Consider the following 24,634-nt stretch of genomic DNA (forward strand, 5'->3'; position numbering starts at 1 on the left):
TTTCCACCCAGTTGATATATGTGAAGTGATCGATTCATCACATTTCATAGTTCAACTTTCTCTCCCTGGTCAAAATTAAAAGTGGGTTTAAGTAAGCCAGAGATTTTTGAAGATTCCTGTCATGAGAGGGATGACTCTATGGGTGGGGGGAAAGTCTTGGTGAAAATTTCATGTGTCTGTTGAGAGTTTAGGGGTTTTTTTTGTTTTTTTTGTTTTTTTTAAATAGCAGCTAAGTTACAATTTTAACCAACATTTTATTACATGCAGAGAGTAAACATCTGGAAATCATCCTGGGTAATCAGTGTGAATTTTTGTGGTGAAATAGAGGCTTGTATTATATGCTAGAGTTTAGCGATTATAGTCTTAATGATCTGTACGTTATTCACAAAATGCTTTGTTTTAAATCTGTCTTTAAAAAATAATTAGAATTCAAGTTATTTGTGAAACAGGAATCCTGCCACTTTTTTTTTTTTTTTACTTTACATACAACTCCCTAGGACAGTCTGGTTGCTAGAAAAGGGAGTTTAGTATTGGTTTGTTTTTGGTGTGTTTGCTTTTTCTTTTTAACTCACTATTTGTGAAATTTAAGAAGCAGTAAGGATCCTAAGTCAGGCAAGTAAGCTAGAAAACAATCAAACTCGAAAATTACCCAGGCATGAAATCCCCTTGAACTAAGGAATACTTCCAACATTAAGTTCTCCATAAGCTTGAACTATAAACGATAACATTTCAAAAATACTTTCTAAAGGAAGATTCATATTAGGAAACTTGATCATCTAAAATTAGACAAACTTATCTTCTCTTACTATCCTAAAATAATAGCCTACACCCTTACCCAATATGATCTAAAAATAACAGATTGTATATCACCCCTAAAGTAACTTGGCTTGGGCCCAAGAACTAATACATACATGACACTCAGAATTGCATCCAAAAAAAAGAAATGGCATTTTCTTTCTTGTGAGTTCTTACAGCACAGTAAGCCTTCATGGCATTATAATCCTAATTAATGTTCATCTTCTTCACTGTGTTCAAGTGTGAAAAATGCAAAGCAGCAACACTCTTCACTGGTGATCAGGCTCCCAAGAGGCTGCAGCTTCAGAAGGTGTGTCTCAAACTCGATTTTAAGTCTTCCACTCTAACAGGGATTATGTGTCTTCACTCTGAAAGCTGATAACCTGAGGAATTAAAGACGCAGGAAAGGAAAACCAATGCAAGGAAAATGCTAGTTTTTATGTTATTTTAATTTTTCACTTAATATGAAGGAGTCAAATGGATATAGGCCAAATAATGCTAGAAGTAGAAGAATACTAGGAATTACAACAGTAAAGAGTGGGTTGAAGGCAAGGAGGAGAGGAAGATGGAGAGAATAACAAAGAGAGAAAAACAGCAACTCAAAGGGGAAAGGCAACAGGGCTGCATCCTGCCTTTTGTGGGCTTCTTTCTCCATGAAAAAAAATTGAAATTTCTATTTTACTACTGCATTGAAATGAAGATGAATACACTTACATTATGTATAAAAATATTTTCTTCAACCTGAAAGTTCATCTTTTTCTTCTGATTTTGAAAGAAATAAAAACATTTTTGTGTGCTCCTAAAAGTGCTGTGGGCCTAAACAACAGGTCCACTGTGTCTAATGGTTAAGTTGTCCCTGGCAGATAGAAAGAGAGGGAGGGAGGAGGAACGTTCTGCTTGGAAGTGAGAGGCAAATTAAAGCAAGCAGAAGAAAAATTAAATAAGCACATATGTTGGTGTATTTCCATCATTAGCTATAAATTATATATTAAATTATTCATAATCATGCCAGGTAACCTTTATTGAATACTATGTGCTAAGCACATTACATTATCTCACTCATTCCACACAATAACCTTCAAACTAAGTGGAAGAAGATGTGTCTTGATGCTTTAGGGCCTCTTGGGTCATAGGCTAGAATTCAGAATTGAATGCAATCACAAATGTAAAGTACACAGAACTCCATTCTCAACCTACCTTTCCCAGGCAGTCTCTGTAACATCCCTGGCTTTAGCAGTCACCCATTGGCTGGTGACTACCAAATGGATAGCTCCAGCTGTTTTCGTTAGGATATTTTCAACTGTCAATAACAGGATGCTTATCCAAATGATACAGATGGCCAGTAAGCCATCAAGGCTAACCCCAGTATCCTTGGAATCACCCTAGTTCACCTGCTTATCACTCCTTACTTGAATTATTGCAATACCATCCTACCAGGCCTCCTTACCTCAAGCACCCTTTGACCCACGTCCCCATTGCTACCAGAATTATGCTTCCAGGTGGCCTAATGAGGGAAGAGAAAAGCATGTCACTATTTTGTGTAACTTCCTGTAGTAGCTCCCCTTTACCTTCTGGATATGGTCCATGTATTTTTTTATTCGGCAAATACTTATTGGGATCTCCATGTCAGGTTTCGGTTTGGTGATATGGATGAAAGATGAACTAAATAGATGGGGTCCCTGCCTTCATGGGCATGTACAGTCTAGGGGACTCCGGAGGCAGTGGATGGGAGAACCTAGGGTGAAATCCTGATCCGGAGAACAGAGCCACTAACCTGTTTTTAAGGAAAATCAGTTTCATGAGCTTGGAGGGGAAGGAGCTGGTAAAGAATCAAATAGTGATGTTCCCAGTGCTCTTCAGTGTCCTCAGAATTCCTTGAACCTTATTAAATGGCTCACCATAGTGTCTTTATAACTGTTAATGTCCCAGCCTTTCCCCTGGAAAAGCTAACTTTTTTCCCTAATGCCTAAAACTTCTGTGCACATTATTTCATTTCATTTTTCTGCTTATGTGTACCCTGCCTTGGTCCTCCTCCAGCCCCCACAAGAAAATATCTGGGATTTGGGATTGCTTGACCCATAGTAGAAATTCAAAAATGACTGAACACCTTGACAAGTGAAAAAACTGAGACCCAGAAAAGTTAAACCTGTAACCCAAGGCCAAGCAAATAAATTTCCTCTGAAAGACATATAAAGGTGGAAGGCTTATCATGAAAGGTAAGTTCTGCATCATAGGCAGTGTCTGACAACAGAGTGGATGCTATGGGTCATAGATCATCCTGAAGTCATCGTGGCCCTGTTCAAGCCGTGATTCTACAAAGCACAGAGCAGGCTGGCAATTTACAACCCCTTACAGAACTTCCTAACTTTAAATAAATTTTACAACAATTTTATCTAAGTTCAAGATTTTAAATATTTTAGAGAATTTTTGGATAGTGCCTACAAATCTTTTAAAGAAGTTTAATAGGTTCTAGACAAATACACATTCCAATGAGAACCCAAAATTATATCTATCTATATAATGTAATTTAGCCTTTTAGAAAATCAGTGTGCTATAATAAAAGCATAACACATTTCATTCTTTTATTTATTTATTTATTTATTTATTTATTTATTTTTCTCTCACCTTAGACCTAGAAACACATTTTGTCCAGGAAAGCAGTTTCAAGTGAATGAGTTACGCTGAATGCCCAGAAAGAACAATGCAACTTCTGGAAATCCCGTGGTACCAGCCAAAGTTGTCAATGAATCAAGAATCAACTTCGAGGAATATTTTGGTATGTAGATGCTTCTAATGAATATGCTGAAATCATGTGAAATAGCCGTCATCAGCATCAACAAATATTTGTTAGGCTTATCGTGTGGATGGATTAATGAGGATATGAAAGCCTTAAATGTCCAAAACTGACGTTGCCTCAGGATGCCCTCTTGGGTTCTTAAGCCTAGTTTTTATTTACCTAGAGTCCTTAGCTTTTTATTGGACATTGTACCTTCAAACTATAATAGAAGTAATTGTAAAAATATTATTATTCTTATTTTAACTGTGCAACCCAAATTTCTGGAATATACCTGGCATAGAGCAGAATGAAATCATACTTAGAAAAAAAAAAAACAAAACTTTGAAGACATTTTGGTAGGATTCATCCCTCCTGAAAATTTGTTGGTCTATTCCATGACATTCGCTGACCAGTATTGCATACGTTCAATTCTATGGTTTAATCAGTTATTTTTGAACCTTAACATTGAACATTTTCCTACCTCCCTAGAAATGCCAGAGAGGAATCTAGTCTTCTCTAAGCTCAAAAATGCATTAATAATTTTCTTATACCACCTAATCAAATATCTTTTCTCCCAGACATGTTCTGCTTTGTATAAATGAGCTGAAAAGACCCGTCAGTTCAACTGTCAATGATAAACAAAGCCTATTTGTCTTAAAATTTTGTCAAGGCAGAATTTTATCTGTAAATTTCATTTCAAATTGTGCCTAGCAGATTGCCCTATGTTTGCAGAAAAAAACCAGTTTGTTAACAGTAGGACCCAAATACTAAACTTACAAAGATAGTCCAAGAAGAAGCATCCAAGACAAACAGAAACTTCCAAAAGTTGTAAATCACCAAAGGACACACAATTGATTTGTGTTTTACCAAGTTGTCACATCATAGGCTCATAGTAAATGACTACGACATGGCTCGAAATCTATGGGTAGAGTTTCTCCCATTACTTAACGTGTGCACATGCATATCACATTCAGATCTTTGCCTTCACTAAAAAAAGTAAACAGTGTGATGACATCATTCACAGCCAATCAAAGCATAGCCCCATGGCAAAGGAAGTGCTGGGAGATCCTTCTGCAACTGAGCATGAGAGTGAACATGTAATATGTTTGATAAGCTGTCCTAGTACATGTCCGGGGTTCTAAGCTCTATTTACAAAATAGCATTGGTTTCTGCTTCAAAAACAGCTGAGGGTGGCCAGCAATATATCACATTTACAAGAGGAGCAATTGCAGTGATAGACACAGGATAGACAACCTTTGTTCATCGTTCCATCACATGGCTCAATAATAAATATTACTCATCCAGTGTACACATGGGATGTGGTGAGGCAAAACTCTCTCCCAGAGGTCAGAGTACACTCCCTTTTCCAGGCAGATCCCTTAATCAAATTTATTGTCTTTACTTTGGGGAACCACAATTTTCCCATCAAGTAGAAGCCAATCTTGGAACAGCAGATTGGGGTCTATTTATTATAGTCACTTTCAAGTTCCCCTTTTTTCCTTCTGAGTCTGAAATAGTTCATGGTTCCTTGGTCTTGACCAAACCAGTCTCATATTTTGAAGTTTTGCTTTCTCTCTTATCTAGCCTCCCTAAGTTCCAAATTATCTCACTTTGTAGTTTCACTGACTACAGATACCACAAAAATCAGAAGTCACTGATAATGTACTTGGAGGCACAGGCCCATTGTATGAGATTCTATTGTTTTGGTTCTTCATGAGAACACAGTCTTCTTTCAACACAGGGTTGTAGATCCATTACTAGGAGTCAGCAGAATTATAAAATAGTATTGTGCAATACACAATATAATCAATTTAACAGAAAGTATTGTATTATTTTAAAAACACAAAATATACTGTGGTTTGACTTTTTTCTATAAAAAAGCCTTTTTTTTAGAAATTCAAAGTATATAGAAAACATCACACTCTACACCTTCATATGCAGAAAAGTCATAAAGAAAGAAAACTGGCCGGGCATGCTGGCTCACGCCTATAATCCCTACACTTTGGGAGGCCAAGACGGGCAGATCACCTGAGGGCGGGAGTTCGAGATCAGCCTGACCAACATGGAGAAACCCCATCTCTACTAAAAACACAAAATTAGCCAGGTGTGGTGGCTCATGCCTGTAATCCCAGCTACTTGGGAGGCTGAGGCAGGAGAATCGCTTGAACAGCGGTTGCAGTAAGCCAAGATCCTGCCATTGCACTCCAGCATAGGCAACAAGAGTGAAACTCCACAGAAAAAGAAAGAAAGAAAGAAAGAAAGAAAGAAAGAAAGAAAGAAAGAAAGAAAGAAAGAAAGAAAGAAAGAAAGAAAGAAAGAAAGAGAGAACTGATAGAAAGAAGTGACACTCAAAGGCCTACCTTGGACTTACCAAAAAAAACCCAAACAAACAACATTTGGCACAGAGTACATCTTCTGAACATCTTTACCAACTAGCAATAAACTCGTTTTATAAATACTGCCTCACTGAGGACCAAGTCTGAGCCAAGTTAGATACTGTCACTATGAATGATACCTTTCCAAGAAGGACTACAAAGATCAGAGAAAGACCAGTCCTCATCTGGGTAGTCTGGTGTGTGAAGCAAGACTTTTTCTTAGTGCCCAACCCATGGCTCTAGTCAAGTACCTCACACTTGTTCTGATCCTCCTAGCTGGAGGAAAATATTTATCATTAGAACTCACTGGGCATCTGTATTATTCTGATGATATGGTTTGACTGTGTCCCCACCCAAATCTCACGTTGAATTCCCACGTGTTGTAGGAGGGACCCAGTGAGAAGTAATTGAATCATAGGGGCAGGTCTTTCCCACGCTGTTCTCGTGATAGTGAGTAAGTCTCACGAGATCCGATGGTTTTAGAAAGAGGAGTTCCCTGCACAAGCTCTCTCTTGTCTGCTGCCTCCCATGTAAGATGTGACTTGCTTCTCCTTGCCTTCTGCCATGATTGTGAGGCCTCCCCAACCATGTGGAACTGTAAGTTCATTAATCCCTTTTTCCTATATTAATTACCCAGTTTTAGGTATGCCTTTATCATCAGTGTGAAAATGGACTAATACACTTGACATATTTTAAAATTCCTCCTCTTTCAGTAAAAAGCTGTCTCAGGGACAATGGCACGTAATAAAGTCTACACCTGCCACACTACGAAAATTCAGGCTTCTTCTTGACCAGAAGTCACTTAAAAGGCTGAGCAGTTTCAAAGATCGTTGAGGGTTCGGCATGGACAATTCCATTTTACCTCTACCTTAGTCCTCAAGCTAACTATCACTGTTTACTTACCTTTACTTGGCTATGTCTCTGCAGTCTCTGGGACATCTTCCTACTTTACTGATATTCCTCTTTGTTCTGGAATGTAGAGACTATCTCAGATCCCCAACCACACATGCTGTTGCAGTCAGGACCAACATGAAGATGCTAAGATTCCCAGGTTCAGCTCTCTCCCCTTGTGTTTTCCCCGACTAGGACAGCCATACGGAGGCCCTTGTAAATTTGCCCCGCGGATTTTATTTCGGTCCTAAAGTTCAGAGTTTAATGGTGGGAAGTTAAGGAAGTGTGGGGCTTTTCTTAAGCCTCAAACCCTAAGACCCCCAATAAAAAGATCCCAGATAGCTTTCAATCTTTTCCATTTATATTGTCAATCCAAGAAGAGATTTTATCTGAGCATCATAAAAATAATGCCAAGCAACAAGCCCTTCTCTGTTTTGGTCAGTTCAAATCAGTTAGTGATTTCTGCACTTCCTAATATTTTAAAGGACTGTTGAAAGAGTGTCCTAACATTTTTTTGACATTGTTAAGAGAGTTTTTTTGGAACAATTCCAGAAAATATTCCAAGTTGAGGCTGGAGGAAAAGAGCCAAAGGCATAATGTGGTTTGTATTTAAAGTTTCTCCATATCAGATGAGATTATTGTGTTGAAAGTTCCTTTTTCCTATGTCTATTTTTAAGTTACATTTTGCCTGCTGAAATGTAGCCAGTGGAATTATTGAAGCCCCAAACTTCTTTCTGAAAAGTAGCAGGAAATGCACTTCTTAGAGAGAAATGACATTTCTGAAGTGGAAGAATTGGTGGAAATTAAGTTCCTCAGAGGGAAATTTTTTCTCACAAAGTTGGTGGCCCAGGCTCTGGTGAGCCCCAGGCCTAACCTTTGGCAAATTTGATAAATTGTCAAGCTGAGCTTGGGTGCAACCTCCTGCACATCCACACTGGCACACACAGCCCTAAACACTTTAGGTCTTTGTCTGACCAATGTCAAGAAACCCCCAGAGAGTGCCCTACTGGACTTCTCTCTTCTCAGTGAAAATGTCCTCTTAGGAGGTTATCCTATTGTGAATAGAGAAAATAGGGTCAAATTACAGAATGTTGAATGCCACTGGAGGCAACAATTTTTTAAAAATTTTTGAAAATCATCCAGTAGGGTTATTTCCAGAACTGTTAATTTTTAATATTTTAGCTGAAAATCTCTTTCTCCAAAAAAAAAAGTTTCAAAAAGGCCTAAGGTATAAATAAGTGAACCAAGAGCTACACTGGTTTCAACCCCTTTTCTTTCCAGAGGGAGAGCCTGGAAATCCCCAGATATTTAAAAAGCCATTGCTCTAATCCAGTCCCTTCAATTCACAGATGACAAACTTCAGCCCAAAAGTGAATCAACTTGTCCAACATTAGCAAATGAAATATTGACAAAAGTCAAAACTCCTCAAGGGCATGTCTTTACTGCCACTGGACCTGACAAGGCCCTCAAAAGCCCTGTAATAAATGCTAATTACCTGAATTCCACAATTTAGGCTATGGTGTTAATGACTGATACAATCTTTATTTGGTTTCATTTAAACAGGATTCAGTTCCTTAGATCAAAGAAGGAATATCTAAGAGCAAATATGTAGATGTTGTCAATAGGCTTGTTGGTACACTAGAAAATTGAGGGTAGTGTAACCAAACCTCCAGAAATAGACTATCTGTCATTTGACAATAATACACAATTATATAATTTAATTGTGTGCATGTTGGGTGAGTGGCAGGAGAGGAAGGGTTTAAAGCAACATCTGTCATTTTCATAAACGTACCTAAAATAAGAAAACCTAAACCAAATCACATAGACTGGTGCAGTATGCTGAAGTTTGAATGAGAACACATTGAGAGTTGGTCCTACATTCATTCAAGTCGGAGCATGTTTGTTGGCTACTTCTGATGTCATCATGCATGTGTGTAATTCACACTGCTCTGTGTCTTACCATGAGCAGAATGTTTTCTGTTTTAAGATGAATATAAGTTTTATTTTCATTTAAAGTTTGCCTTGATAAAGCAAAAATAGGGCTTTTAGGCCCTATCAAGTTATGCCTTGATAACATGATAATAGGAGCTTTTAGACTTTCAAAATGTATTTGTTTCTTCTTCTATTTCTTCTAGCCCATAAGTTGAATACATCATGATTACAGAAATAAGTGGATTATTAAAGTAAATTTGTTTAGATTGGGTAATAGGTTCCATTAAATGGCACCAGGTATTATGCTGTGAGCAAATGTGTAAATGAAAAAAAAAGAGTAATTCCATTTGTCAGAGATCTAAAAAGCTTGACTCCCTGGATAAAACAACTACACCACCCATCACCACTATCACCTTCATTCATTGCTCAACCAGCCTGACCAGAAACTTTCCCACAGTACTCCTCATAATTACATTATTATTATTTTGGGGGTTAGTTGATGATGACAGGGAAAAAGAAAAGGAACTCACATCAATTATGGTTTCACATTTATTGCAAAGGAAGAAGTTCGATTTTCCAAAATGCTGCAAATCTCAATAGCCCAAAGTGGCACTGTAACTGTCATTTTGACAGACACATGAGTCAAAATCACAAATATCTAATTTAAAACGCCATGGAGTTGCTTATTTTTCAGAAAGGCATAAATGTTGGCAACACATGAAACTTAGTAATACCGAATTCATTAGGAATTCACAAGGGTGGTGAAAGTTTTCTATCTTGAAGTTAGGAGTAAAAAAAAAAAACCACTTTACATTCTGCATTCTGTCAAAACTATACTTGATGAGAAAATTGAGAGGAGATTCCAAAATATTTCCTTATCCAATTCTACCATCAAATGGCAAATATCTGATTTTGCCATCAATCAAATCATTGCCCTTTTCAGCCATTTTGGTGACTTCATCAAAGGATATTCTGCTCAACTGTTTGCGCATGTGCAATTGTGACTCAGGATGGTACGGAGGAAGAAATCCTGCTTTCTTACCTCTCAGAGACTATCATTAAAGATTACAATGTCTTTAAATTTGCCCATAAGAGCAGAAATGATTAGAATACCCATGGAAGGTTCTCTAACAGTCAGAACTCTTGTGGAAAGTAAAATAACAAAAGTTACCTGTTACTGCCAAGTGTCAACTTCCACATATGGCCTAGGCATCTACAGAAAGACCTCAGTCTTGTTTTCAGAATACCAGATTGTCTGCCTTGCATTGTGAAGATCTGCATGCTTATCACATAGTTCTAGCTTTTGTTGAGCTTTAGGTTTGTTGAGAAACATGGTGGGTTACATTCAAGATTTGAGAGATACAGCTGCTCTGTTTTGGAATACGGAGAAAGGACTAGGAATCATTCTTCAAAATATTTAATAACTAATATGGCACAGGCACAGACAAGTCAAGACTGACACTGGCACAAATAATAGGTATCACTGAGTTGGAGCATACTTACTGAGTACCAATTAATTCACCCTTCAAAAATAACAATGAGATCCCAACATAGGTATCAACATAGAAAGATGTCCAAGTTATAGCCAAGTGAGGAAACAAGTTTGCATAACACGAGGTATAACATGGTCCAATTCATAAATGTTTAGAGGAATCTGATGAGATTTACAGATTACTCCCACAGGATTCTGGCAAATATGTGCAGAATATTGAGCAAAGAGGTCTCCTGAGAGTCTTATTCCTGAGTTCTAGTCTTAAATCTACCACATTGCTTAACCCTTATATGCCTCGGGTTCTACGAAATCAAGGGGTTAAACTAGAAAATACTTATACTATTCCAGTTCTCATTTCCTATGAGTGTAAGAGGAATTCTTTCTTAGTTTCCTTTTGTGAAAGAAAGATTTAGAAAACCTACTTCAAAGATTATTGTAAGGCTTAAAAAGAGCAGGTTTGTGAACATGCATTGTAAATTGTGACTATAGTATAATAACAATAATAATCCATAGCTTGAAAAAGCTATGTACTACGTAAATTGTAGCCTGTACTACAATTTATTAGTTGTTCATACTAGTTCTTCTTAACTTCAGCTCACTTGGGGATGTTACATACACAAATTCTTCATCAAAAAGCCCAGAGCCTTATGTTTAAGGTTACTTTAGAGGCTAAACCATATGAAATATCCACCTCAAGAGAAAAAAAAAAAATCTGTTGCAGCAAAGTTGACTTAATTAAACTTCTGAAAAGTGAATCCTATTTTCCCACTGATGTCCTTGATGAAATCAGAATCACGTTTCCTAGAAAATATTTTAGTAGATTAGGTTGCAAACTCATTTTCCTATTTAAAGAATTATAGAAGTTAGCTAAATATCTTTGAAGGGTCTCTGTCAACTAAAATAGTCTATGGTTCTGATTCTGCTTTAGGATTCAGTCCAGGAGTTGCCCTTTCTCAAACTGGGATGCCAGTGGGTGTGTCCCGCTCAGATTTTCATGGGGTCTTAGGAATGTGTCTCCCCTCTTGATGTCAATCTGGTAAAGTGGAGTTTACTCTAAATTTGTTTCTTTTTTACCTATATGGACACCAAGGACAGAAATAGAATTTGGACTGATGTCACTGAAGGAACCATTCAATGTAAAAACAACCAGAGCTGTATAATAAAGAAGTAGCCAGTAATCAAAGGAACTGAGTTACTGTGGCAAGAGAAAAGAAATAGGGGGAGCTCCCCGCTTACTGGGGATGAGCATCCATTTTAGGATATTTTTGCTCATCTTTTATCCCTTCTAACTAATTGTAGGAGCCCTGAGGACAGCTTTTTAAATTTTATTGCTTTCTGCATCTCTGGACATATTGTGCATGTTTAACAAATATATTTTTAATGATTGAAGGAATAACACAGAGGGGAATCCTGCATTTATTGAGCAGGGCATTGGAACACAAAACTTTAAGACACTTTGTGAAATTCTTGGAAGCATTCATTATCCTGTGGAAAGCTAAATTCAATGGTAAGTGTGCAATGTGTTAGTTAGTATTTTGCAATTTTTAAGAACCCTTTTCTATCTCCAATTGTTGTCAGTTCCTTCTTGCAATTCTCTATTTAGAAGATTTTCTGTCTTATCTAAGGCCCCAGCTTTATACTAAGAGCCCCCAGAACTGAGAAGTCACTATTCTTCTCATTGCAAAATGTCTAATATTTAAAAGAGTTTTGCTGCCAAATCGTCTTTTGCCAGCATAAGCCACATACTAATTGGAAGAATACCTGGTTCTGAAAAATTTGAAGTTTTACATTATGACAAACAAAACACAAATTTGATAACTTCTGGATTTAGCAGACTTGTTTGTTTCAAATAAAATACACTTGAATTTCATATTATTCTCGAGTACAACGAGCACTCTGATTTGTTTATGTTTGTGATTCTGACTCATACTCTGAGTCTCAATTCTTTCGTAGGTGGTAAAATCAATCTAATGGATTAGAACCCAGAATTTAAAAAAAAAAAATACAGTGAAATGGAAAAATATCAGAATGCACCATGCCTAGTAAGGAAAAGTATTTTTTGTTCAATTTTTTTGTTTGTTTATGTTTATGTTTTTGTTTTTTTGTTTTTTTGAGATGGAGTTCCGTTCTTGTTGCCCAGGCTGGAGTGCAATGGCACGATCTCAGCTCACTGCAACCTCCGCCTCCTGGGTTCAAGGGATTCTCCTGCCTCAGCCTCCCAAGTAGCTGGGATTGCAGGCATGTGCCACCTCGCCTGGCTAATTTTTGTATTTTTAGTAGAGATGGGGCTTCTCCATGTTGGTCAGGCTGGTTTTGAACTCCCGACAGGTGATCCGCCCGCCTCGGCCTCCCAAAGTGCTGAGATTACAGGTATCAGCCACCACGCCCAGCCGGGAAAGTATTTTTTAAATGAAACTTCCATTTCAGTAATTTAGATTTACATGTATGCATATGTGTGTTGTGATATAAAATGTATTTCTTACAATGGATCATGTGCAAAGAAAAGTTCTGAGGCCCTTTAAAATAATATCTACAGTATGTCAATAGTATTATGTATAAATAATATCCACAGTATATCACTATCCAATTTTTTCAGGAAATCATTTTGATAGATAATCCAGCTCATACATGTGAAATTACTCAGTTCAAAATTTCTCATTAGCACTAAGGGGAAAGATGACCCAGTTGTCAAGTTTCATGCACTTAGGTTAACTGGAATTAAAATAAAAAGAGGGGGATGCTCTTTATTTCACATCATCCACAGAGAAACTGAAGGTCAAGTGCTTTGCAACTCAAGGGTCCAGACGTATATGCCCCTGCTTCCTTCCCCAGGGTCAGTGCACAGGCATTGTCCCTTTCCTGGAGTTATCTTTGTTGTCTTCCTTCCACCTTTATAGCCCACTATTATTACTGTCTCCTCTACTCTTTTTTTTTTTTTTTTTAAGCACTTGGCAAAGTTTATAGGAGTTAAATATTTCTAAGAATATTGCTCTTAAAAGGTTTGTTAGAAAGGAGTCCTTTCTTCTGCCCTCCTTACTTTCCTCCCCTCCCCCCTCTTTTTTCCACTCTCCCAAGACCACAAGATAAGTGTTTAAAGCCACTTTTGTTCTACAAAGTGGTCTCTGTCTCCTTTAGAATGGGAAAGGTTCTATGTATGGTGGCAATGGTTGGAATAAGTCAAAATGAAAAAGGTTAAGAGAAAGTAAACACTTTTAAATTACCTTTTTCAATTTTCTTTTAGTAGCTTTAAATAGCTATAAATAATATACACTTCATACACAGAGGAAAGTTAATTCTTATAAATATTCTTTCAGGAGAAATAAAATGTTAGATGTATTTCACTTGGTAAATATATTCTCCATTTACTGATTGTTTTCTAAAAGACTCCCCTTGCCCCCAATTTCTGTCTTATCAGTATAGTGCACAGAGAATATTTGACTTGAAGCTGAATCTATTTTCTCAATTTTTGAGTGACTATTCTCTAAAGAGAGTGTTATTAAAAGCAGACTTCCCCCAAATTGACTTTAACAGCAATTATTTTCTTTGAATATGAGAAGGATATTTTGATTCCCCAAATGCATGTTAACTGAATTTTTGAACTGGAACCTTTATGGCTGAGTTTTCTCTATTTTTTCCTGTAATAGAAACATTACATTACATTGTCTCCCTGAGAACCCTAAAGCTGGAGGTTCCATGGTATGTGTCTTGCATAAAACAAAACAGCAGATGATAGCAAATTCATTTTTCTACTCTGCCATAGCTCCTATGGCTCACTAACTTTTGAACTATGGCTGTGCTGAGTGAATTTTTTTGTCAGGCCCTGTAAAACTGCTTTTCAGAGAGAGCAAAAGCAAAAAAAAAAAAAAAAAGTTTTCTCAAAGGGACCTGTGATAGTGGACAAGTCACATTGTTTTTCTGGGCATCAGTAACTTCTATTGCATAAATAAGAACTTTCAGATAGAATAATCTCCAGGGTTTGTTTTTTTAAGTCTTTCTAGCAATAAAAAAGTATTGATTCTTTTAACCAATATTTAATCATTTTAAGTCAAACAAAACAAATTTTTACATCATTGTAGTGTTACAAATGTATTTGGTTTCTTTTATACTGCCTAGAGATAACTTCTTAAATATATATTGGATTTCAGTGTTCTATATATAAATTTGAGCATTTCTTAACGAGGAAAAAAAGATTAAAACTCTTATTGGCTCAATTATACTGGAGCAGGGTGAGAATATCTCACAAGGCAAGAGCAAAGAGGAGCAATTCACAAGGGGAGCCCCGAATATCTCCTCCCCTTTGTTGAAATATTACCAGCAAAACCCAAGTGATCAAAAAAGACTCACAAATTATATGGCAGTCCATGCCCACAAAACATAATACAATCCCGTCAAGGTACACTAGGTCAGTTGCTAAGAACCTCATGTTTCTTCTAGTAGTTACATAAACAGATGTGTTTGCTTTTTTTTCAAAGACTGAGGAAAAGGGAAAATTGCCAACACAAGTACCAAAATAATCAATTAAAAGCCAGCCCAGTCAGCAATAGCTGGTTTCAGTTGTCCGGAGTGTGCCCTGAGGCAACAGCACCTTGCAACTCCTTTCTCAGGGAAGGAATGCTGCCATTATCTCTTTCTCAATGGAAAACCACCTCCCCTGTCACATCCTTGTAAATTGTTGAACCTAAAGGGCTTTTTTCTCCACCCAGAAAAGAAGGTAATGGAAACTAAAGTAGGCTGTTCAACCATAAGTCTTGGGAAGCTTCCAAAAGCCTTCATTCCTGTCCAGAAGCTTCTAAAGAGGAGGCCTAGGATTAGGGAGATAAGCAATACTATCAAATTTTTGGAGCCTGGAAATGCTTTCCCCAACCTCATTTGTCTTTTAAGTAAGGGACCCAGAATGAGAAATAAATATTTGGGAAAGACACAGGAACTACATTTCAATCTTATAAATACTTTTTTTAACTTTACATATTGAAAAGTTATATACATATATATATAAAACTTCATATATATATATGTGTAGAGAGGATAATATAACGCACCCCCGTGTATGAATCACTCAGCTTCAACAATGATGAACTTATAGCCCATCTTGTTCATTATTTTGAAGCTAATCCCAGACATCACATTATTTTAAAGGTTTTTTTTCTTTCTTTCTTTCTTTTTTTTTTGTGACAAGGGTCTTGTTCTGTCACTCAGGCTGCAGTGCAGTGAAGAGATCACAGCTCACTGCAGCCTTGTCCTCCAGGCTCAGGTGATCCTCCTACCTTAGCCTCCTGCATAGTTGGGACTATAAGCATGTGCCACCATACCCAGCTAATTCAAAAAAAATTTTTTTTTTTGTAGAGAGAGGATCTTGCTATATTGCCCAGGCTGGTCTCAAACTCCTGGGCTCAAGTAATCCTCCTGGCTTGGCCTCGAAGTGCTGGGATTACAGGCATGAACCATCATGCCTGGCCTAGAGATAATTTTGTTAACATAAAATTGTCTTCCACTTTTCAGAGGTCAGGAAATCCAAATGAAGGAAGAACAATGAAAACTTCAGCTAAAATCATTACAGTGGTTAAAATAAGTTATATAAACTTCTTATACTCTAAGTGGACTTTTCATTTTAGCCTCAAAATTGATACTTGTCAATCATGAGTCAACAAATATTTATTGAATGTCCCTTAGGTGCCAGGCTCTGTCACCACAAAGCCTAAAAATAGATCAATGGGGGATCTAGTTTTTAAGTCTTTCTAGCAATAAAAAACTTTTGATTCTGTTAACTAATATTTAATCATTTTAGATCAAAACCAATTTTCACATTGATAGGGACAGGAGACAGGAAAATTCTGGGCAGAAGAGGGCAGGTCCCCAGTCAGGACCTCACCTTCAAGCCTGGAACTGTGGCCCAAAGTGAGAACATACATCCCTGTTTTCCCACTTGAATGCTGCCTCTTCCAAAACCACCCATGACCCCCCTGCCCCCCATCGTGTGCGCATAAAAACCCCAAGCTCAGCCAGCAGAGAGAGGAGAAGAGGAGATGCAGCTGGATGTCAGAAACTACAGTTGGAGAGAAGCAGCTTGACTTCAGAGGGACAGCTTGATGGCACAGCTTTGGAGAGGAGTTTGGCCATCCCCAGCCAGACTGCAGAGGAAGCTTACCTTCCCCCAGTCTGTCCCCTGTTCAGCTCCCCTTTCTGCTGAGAGCCACCTTCATCGGCAATAAAATCCCCCATATTGACCATCCTTCAAATTCATTTATGCAACATCCTTCCTGGATGCCAGATAAGAACCCAGGTGTGGGTACAAAAGGCAGTCACACTGACTCTCTGCTGAGCTGTTAACACTTAAGCTGTCCATGGATGGCAAAGCTAAAAGAGCACTGACTGTAACACTCCTGGGGCTTCAGGGGTCACGGACACCCCCAAAACACTGCCACAGGACTGGTACAAAGTTTGTTCCTGTTGGCACCCCAAAACACTCTCCCCAGCTCGTGCACCTCTTCACCTGCATGCTCCCTTCAGCAAGGGGTTAAGTGCTGTGGGTTCGAGTGAGTAGAACTTGCCCCTGCTGGTGCTGAAGCAGCCAGCTAGTTCCAGTTCTTGCCCACAGAAGGGTCAGGGAAATTTCCTGCTTCAACATCATTGTAGTGCTACAAATGTGCTAGGTTTATTAATAGTGCCCCACAAATTAAAAATAAAGTTATGCCTGTTTTTCCTATTATTTTTTTAAAGTCCAATGGCCGTGCTATATGAATACACAGTTATTTTTCTGGGAGCAGGTGTAAAAAATGGGAATGCATAGGCATTCCTAGCAAAACAAATTTTTGTTGTCACAAAGTAAACAATCTTATAGTATTTGTTAGAGCTCAGAAACAACATGAAAACTTTATCAAACATTTAAAAAAGAACTAACACCAATTCTACTGAAACTACTCTGAATAATAGAAGAGGGAATACTTCCAAATTCATTCTATGGAGCCAGTATTACCATAATACCAAACCAGACTAAGACACATCAAAAAAAGAAAAGAAAAACATAGGCCAAATCCCTGATGATCATTGATGCAAAAATCCTCAACAAAATACTAGCAAACTGAATTCAACAACACATTAAAAAGATCATTCATCATGACTGAATTGAATTTATCCCAGGGATGGAAGGACGGTTCAACATACACAAATTAATGAATGTGATACATCATATCAACAGACTGAAAGACGAAAATTACATGATCATTTCAACTGATACTGAAAAAGCATTTGATAAAATTTAACATCTCTCCATTATTAATAAAACCTTCAAAAAACTGGTATAAAGGAACATACTTCAACACAATAAAAGCTAAATATGACAGACCCACAGCTAGTATCATATTGAATGAAGCAAAAATGAAAACTTTTCCTCTAGGATCTGTAACATGATAAGGATGACTACTTTCACCACTGTTATTCAGCATAGTACTGGAAGTACTAACTAGAGAAATCAAACAAGAGAAAGATATAAAGGGCATCCAAATTGGAAAGGAAGAAGTCAAATTATTCTTGTTTGTAGATGATATAATCTTATATTTGGAAAAATCTAAAGACTCCACACAAAAAAACTATTCAAACTGATAAATTCGACAAAGTTTCAGGATTAAAAAATCAACATACAAAAATTAGCAGCATTTCTATATGCCAACAGCAAACAATCTGAAAAAAAATTAAGAAAATAATCCCATTTACAGTAACTACAAAAAAAAAACTAAGAATTAGCCTCACCAAAGAAGTGAAAGAGCTCTACAATGAAAACTATGAAACACTGATAAAAGAAGTTGAAGAAAATACACAAAAAATGAAAAGATATTTCATGTTCATAGATTGCAAGAATCAATATTATTAAAATGTCCATACATCCAAAGCATTCTTCAGATTCAGTGCAACTCCTATCAAAATACCAATGACACTCTTCAAAGAAATAGAAAAAATAATCCTAAAATTTATATGGAACCACAAAAGACCCAGAATAGCCAAAGCTATCCTGAGCAAAATAAACAAAACTGGAGCAATCACAGTACCTGACCCCAAATAATACTAAAGAATTGTGGAAACCAAAACAGCATGGTACTGACTGACACAAAAACAGACACATAGACCAATGGATCAGAATAGAGAATCCAGAAACAAATCTATACACCTCAGTGAACTCATTTTTGACAAAGGTGCCAAGAACATACACTGGGGAAAGGACAGTCTCTCCAAAAAAACAGTGCTGGGAAAACTGAATATCCAGATGCAGAAGAATGAAACTAGACCCCTATCTCTCATAATACACAAAAATCAAATAAAAATGGATTACAGACTTACATATAAGACCTAAAACTATGAAACTACAAAAAAAAAAGAACATTGGAGAAACTCTCCTGGACATTGGACTGGACAACGATTTCTTGAATAATGCCCCATGAGCATAGGCAACCAAAGCAAAAATGGATAAATAGAATCACATGAAGCTAAAAAGCTTCTGCACAGCAAAGGAAACAATCAACAAAGTGAGGAGACAGCCCATAGCATGGGAGAAAATATTTGCAAGTTACCCTTCTGACAAAGGATTAATACCCAGAATATATAGGGAACTCAAACAACTCTATAGGGAAAAACTCCAATAATCCTCCCATTCTAAAATGGGCAAAAGATCTGAATAGACATTTCTCAAAAGAAGACATACAAATGATAAACAGGCATATGAAAAGGTGCTCAACATCACTGATTAACAGAGAAATGCAAATCGAAACTACAATGAGATATCATCTCACATAAGTTAAAATGGCTTATATCCAAAGACAGGCAATAACAAATGCTGGCAAGGTTGTGGACAAAAGGCAACCCTTGTACACTGCTGGTGGGAATGTAAATTAGTACAACCACCACGGAGAACAGTTTGGAGGTTCCTCAGAAAACCGAAAATAGAGCTACCATATGATCTAGCAATCCCACTGCTAGGTATATACCCAAAAGAAAAGAAATCAGTATATCAAAGAGATGTCTGCACTTCTATGTTTGTTGCAGCACTGTTTACAATACCTAAAATTTGAAAGCAACCTAAGCATCCATCAACAGATGAATGGAGAAAGAAAATGTACATGTACACAATGGAGTACTATTCAGTCATTAAAAGAATAATATACTGTCATTTGCAACAACATGGATGGAACTGGAGGTCATTATGTTAAGTGAAATAAGCCAGGCACAGAAAGACAAATTTTGCATGTTCTTACTTATCTGTGGGATTTAAAAATAAAAACAATTGAACTCATGGAGATAGTAGAACGATGGTTACCAGAGACTGAAAAGGATAGTTTGGCAGTGGGGGGGTGAGGGGTAAGTGGGAATGGTTAATGGGTACAAAAATATAATTAGATAGAATGAATAAAATTTTGTATTTGATAGCATGACAGAGTGACTACAATCAACAATAATTTATTGTACATTTAAAAATAACTAAAAGACTATAATTGGATTGTTTGAAACACAAAGAAGGATAAATGCTTGAGATGATGGATACCCTATTTACCCTGATGTGATTATTATGCATTGTATGCCTATATCAAAATATTTCATGTACCCTATAAATATATAGATGTATGATGTACTCACAAAAATGTAAAACAAAACAAAAAAATAAACGAAAACATGAATTCAGTTTATTAGAATTCCCAAACACGAACAGAAGATCTAAGATAACTCTTTTTGCCATCCTTAGACATTTGGTAAGGTTTTCTGGTAGATTTTCTACATAGAAAAAAAAAATAGTCTTTGAAGGAAAAGAAGAGCCTTTATGACTTTAACAGGACAACGCTTTCCCAGAGTCTCTCAGAGGCTAACATAATCCTTTACATACAGATTAACCTGTGCCTACATTCCTGAAAAGACTGCAGTAGAGGCAAATACAGGCCTCATTATGGGGTCATTTTACATTTCAAACTACAGTTTTCTTTTTCTTTTTTTGAGATGGAGTTTTGCTTTTGTTGCCCAGACTGGAGTGCAATGGCGTTATCTCGGCTCACGTCAACCTCTGCCTCCCAGGTTCAAGCAATTCTCCTGCCTCAACCTCCCAAGTAGCTGGGATTACAGCATGTGCCACCACACCCGGCTAATATTGTATTTTTTAGTAGAGATGGGATTTCTCCATGTTTGTCAGGCTTGTCTCGAACTCTTGACCTCAGTTGATCCGCCCACCTCAGCCTCCCAAAGCGCTGGGATTACAGGAATGAGCCACCATGCCTGGCCTGCAGTTTTCTTTATAATCAAAAAGTCCCTCTTTACAAACTAGCAGTAAGGCTCAAAAAACAACAACACAAACACACCCAAAAAATATTGCTTAACAACAAACATCCTGATATCTACAACATTTATTTTTCTTTCCTTTACTTAAAATTCTATTTTCTGACCAGTTGCAGATTCCTCCTGTCCTAACTTAGTTCATTAAAAATATCAATTTCTTTCCATGGCCTCCAAAAAATTTTTTTTAATTTGAAAAATTTTTACCTCAGTTCTGAAAGGACTGTCTCCTGCAAGCATTCCCACTTCTGAGTGCTTCCTACTTTAGAAGAACAAAAGTTCCAGCTGTCAGTATCCTTAGAGCACACCACTCTCTCTGCCTCCAATAGACCCAAATTCTCACAGAAACAAAACAGAGACATGGGATAAGACAATGAATTCTCACGTTGCCTCACTGCCAGACTTGTATACAATCCTCTCTGATGTCTTCTAGATCTTAGGCAGTTTGAACACTTTCTTTATTGTATATATTTAAGATGTACAGCATGATGTTTTGATATACACATATATGATAAAGTGATTACTATAGTCAAGTGAACTAACACATCCATCCTCTCACATACTCATTTTTGTGTGTGTGGCAAAAGTACCAAAAATCTCTCTTAGCAAATTTCCAGTATGTAATATTTTTAGCTGTCTTCCTCATGTTATTCATTAGATCTCTAGATTAATTAATCCTATATAACTGCAACTTTGTCCCCTTTAACCTACATCTGCCCATTTCCCCCATCCTCCCATTCCAATCGCCATTATACTCTCCATTTCTATTTATTCAATGTTTTAAAAGATTTCATATATAAGTGAGATCATGCAGTATTTTTCTTCCTGTGGTCTGGTTTACTTCACTTAGCATAATGTCCTCTCCATTCATCCATGTTGTCTCAAATGACAGAATCTTTTTTAAGGCTGAATAGTATTCCATCATACTATATATATCACAGTTTATCCATTCATCGGTTGACAGATGCTTTGGTTGTTTCCATATCTTGTCTATTGTGAGTAATGCCTCAATCAACATGAAAGTGCAGCTATCTTTATGAGGTGGTGATTTCATTTCCTTTGGGTATATGCCCGGAAGGGAGATTGCCAGGTCATGCGGTAGTTTCGTAGTTTTTCTTTTGATTTCCTTAGAAACCTCCATACTTGCTGCATCCATCTACATTCCCACCAACAGTGTACAAACATTCCCCTTTCTCCACACCCTTGCCAACACTTGTTATCCATTATCTTTTTGAGAAAAGCCTGGACAAAGTTTTGTTTTATGGCAGAGTCTAAGTATTACTATTCTTAGATTCACAGTCATATACATTTTTCAATGTTTACTCATTGAATCAACATAGAAATTTAAACCATGTTGGGAGAAGCTTAGTAATTTTTTCTTCACGTTTTTATTTTTCTCAAATGTCTTGAACACAAACTGTATATTTGCTAAATAATGCTTTGTGGTCCTGAGTCAAATATTATTAAAACTTGATATGTTGGGAGCTCCAAGCCAAGCGGAGGAAATACTTCTAGACCTCTCCATAAGCTGGTATGTCTTGAAATGACATAAAAAATGTAAATAAAAACTTATTTGAGGTCTGTATGGAATAGATGATTTTTTTTGGAAAATAATCATTCAGACAATTACTTATAAAGAAATCTCTTCAATGCCATCTTTGCTAGTAACTACTGGGCTATTTTCCATTCCCACCAATATTCCCACCAATACCATGACATACAATTCCATAGAGTCAAAAAGATTCAAAAGTCCCCAAATAAAAGAACTTGAAAGTCAAGGCCAGGTGCGGTGGCTCACGCCTGTAATCCCAGCACTTTGGGAAGCCAAGGCAGGTGGATCACGAGGTCAGGAGATCAAGACTATCCTGGCTAACACGGCGAAACTCTGTCTCTACTAAAAATACAAAAAATTAGCCCAACGTGGTGGTGGCGGGCACCTGTAGTCCCAGTTACTTGGGAGGCTGAGGCAGGAGAATGGCATGAACCCAGAAGGTGGAGGTTGCAGTGAGCCGAGATCGTGCCACTGCACTCCAGCCTGGGTGACAGAGCTAGACTCCATCTCAAAAAAAAAAAAAAAAAAAAAAGAACTTGAAAGTCAAAAGGGGACCAAGTCTTACAGAATATTTTGATAATAAATGTAATTCCAGACACACAGACTCTTTAGGGACTTAAAGTCCTAAATCCCTAAGATTATAAATGAGAAAATTGCAACCTGAGATATTATACCAATTGTCTAAAGTTTTTAGTGGCAAGAACCACTTATTTATTTCAACAAACATTTATTGAACATCTACTCCATAGCTGGCAAAAGAAGACATTTTGGAACAAAGAAATGCAAGACACAGTTCCTGCCCCCACCTCCAGTTGTTCACAGTCCACTGGGGACTAGGGACTAGTGAGGAGAGACACAGAGTGATAGGCTCTTTGATAGAGGCAGTCACAAGTTGAGGCCTCAAACTCACAGAGCAAGAAACCAGAACAAACTTTCTGGAAGGGGTTGGTCCTGAGCTGAGTCTTGATGAAGGTGAAGGAGCTGCTTAGGAAAGAAAGAGATCAAGAGAAAAGGGCCTGGCTCTCTAGGTCTTCCCGCATTCACATTAGTCTAGTCCACTCTTAAAATGTTTTGGTTTTGAGTTTGGTTCTGTCCGTGAATTATTTTATCTCTAGGTCAGAACATAGTGCTAAAGGAGTGAAAGCCACACCAGCCACCTTAAAATGTCTCACACTAACCACAAGGGGGAGTAGGTTAAAGATGGCTGAATTCAGGTAAATCACTCATCACCATCACTAAAGCCCACCAGCAAGTAGCCTAGTGTTGCAGGACATGGGCCGAACCTCCCTATAAAGGCAGCTTTGCTTACTGTGTTATTCATTTTATCAGTCTGTGTGCTTTTCAACAATCACTTTAACTTGTAGACAGAAAATAAGAAATATTCCATAAAAATATGTAAAACAAATTTATTAATTCAAGTATTTATTGAGTTCCTATTATTTGCCATATAGATATTACAATAATATTCTAATCATACATTTAAGACTTTGTAAAGCGGTTTGGGGATTTAATTTTTTCCCCATTTACTCATTTGTTGCTCTAAGCCTGAATTTGGAGGTGTTCAAAGACTAGAAAGATAGGCATAGACAAGAATATATCAATATATAGAGGATGGGAGAAGGAGGGAGAAGGAATGGTTTGAAAGTATCTTCAGAACAGGCTGCATTGTGACTGTAAAGTTTTCAAAAGTGGGGCTTGTGGATATCTTAAATTTGTGTGTAGTGCCACAGTTTGTAAAGTTGGAGAACGATGGTCAGAACTCATCATTTATTCATTCATGGTAGCTGTGGGTTCTTACCTCTCCTCTAGGCTCTAAATAATTGGCTATCTTTGGGATCTCTGAAAGAAAGATCACATTTCTGATCGAAATTTGGGATCCATGGTTTGCCACATATAAGTGTTTTTATAAGGAAAATGGGATAAACATTTAAAAGTAGGATTGTCACTTTTTTGTCCCAAGTGTTAAAGATGTCAAATATCTCTTTCTCTCTCTCTCTCTCTCTCTCTCTCTCTCTCTCTCTCTCTCCCCCCCCCCACCTCCTCTCTTTCTCTCTCTTTTTCCCTCCTGGCTCCCAGGACTAAGAAAAGGATAGATCAAAGGGACAGTAAATACAGCCTATGCCTGGAAGACTTAATATTTTAGCTATTTGTTGGGGATGGAATCTGGAGGCAATTGCAATAGAGTAGAAAGAAAAATGATCTAGGAGTCAAGATACAGGTAAAATTCTGGCTTTGCTGCTAAATATCTGGATGTGTTGGGCAAGTCATTTAGTCAACCTAGGCCTCAATTTCTCTATCTGTTGGAAATAATAATGACTGAAATTTGTTAAACATGTATTATGAATCTATCAACAGTTCTTAGAGGCTTATTTGGAGGGGGATGAATAGATCAGTGATTTTCAAACTTAACTTTTGTGCAAGGGAATCCTTTCATAAAATGAAGTCTTGTATGGCTCCCTAATACATAGCACAGATAAAAGTAGTATACCTATTTCATAAGTTACCATGTATAGCAT

At 37.3% G+C, this 24,634-nt stretch overlaps 1 long non-coding RNA gene across 1 annotated transcript in view; it reads right to left on the bottom strand.

Moving 5' to 3' along the window:
• Nucleotides 1-933: 933 nt before the first annotated feature.
• The window catches only part of LOC105523900, a 32,352-nt gene continuing 8,651 nt past the window's right edge, over nt 934-24,634 (bottom strand). Inside the window, exons 2-3 of the long non-coding RNA XR_001003663.1 lie at nt 2,243-2,299; nt 934-1,178 (exon numbers count right to left, since the gene is read on the bottom strand). This is a non-coding gene — a long non-coding RNA (uncharacterized LOC105523900). The remainder of the gene's footprint in view (nt 1,179-2,242; nt 2,300-24,634) is intronic.

Source organism: Colobus angolensis, unplaced genomic scaffold (genome assembly GCF_000951035.1).
Source record: "Colobus angolensis palliatus isolate OR3802 unplaced genomic scaffold, Cang.pa_1.0 Scaffold48, whole genome shotgun sequence".
NCBI lineage: Eukaryota > Metazoa > Chordata > Mammalia > Primates > Cercopithecidae > Colobus > Colobus angolensis.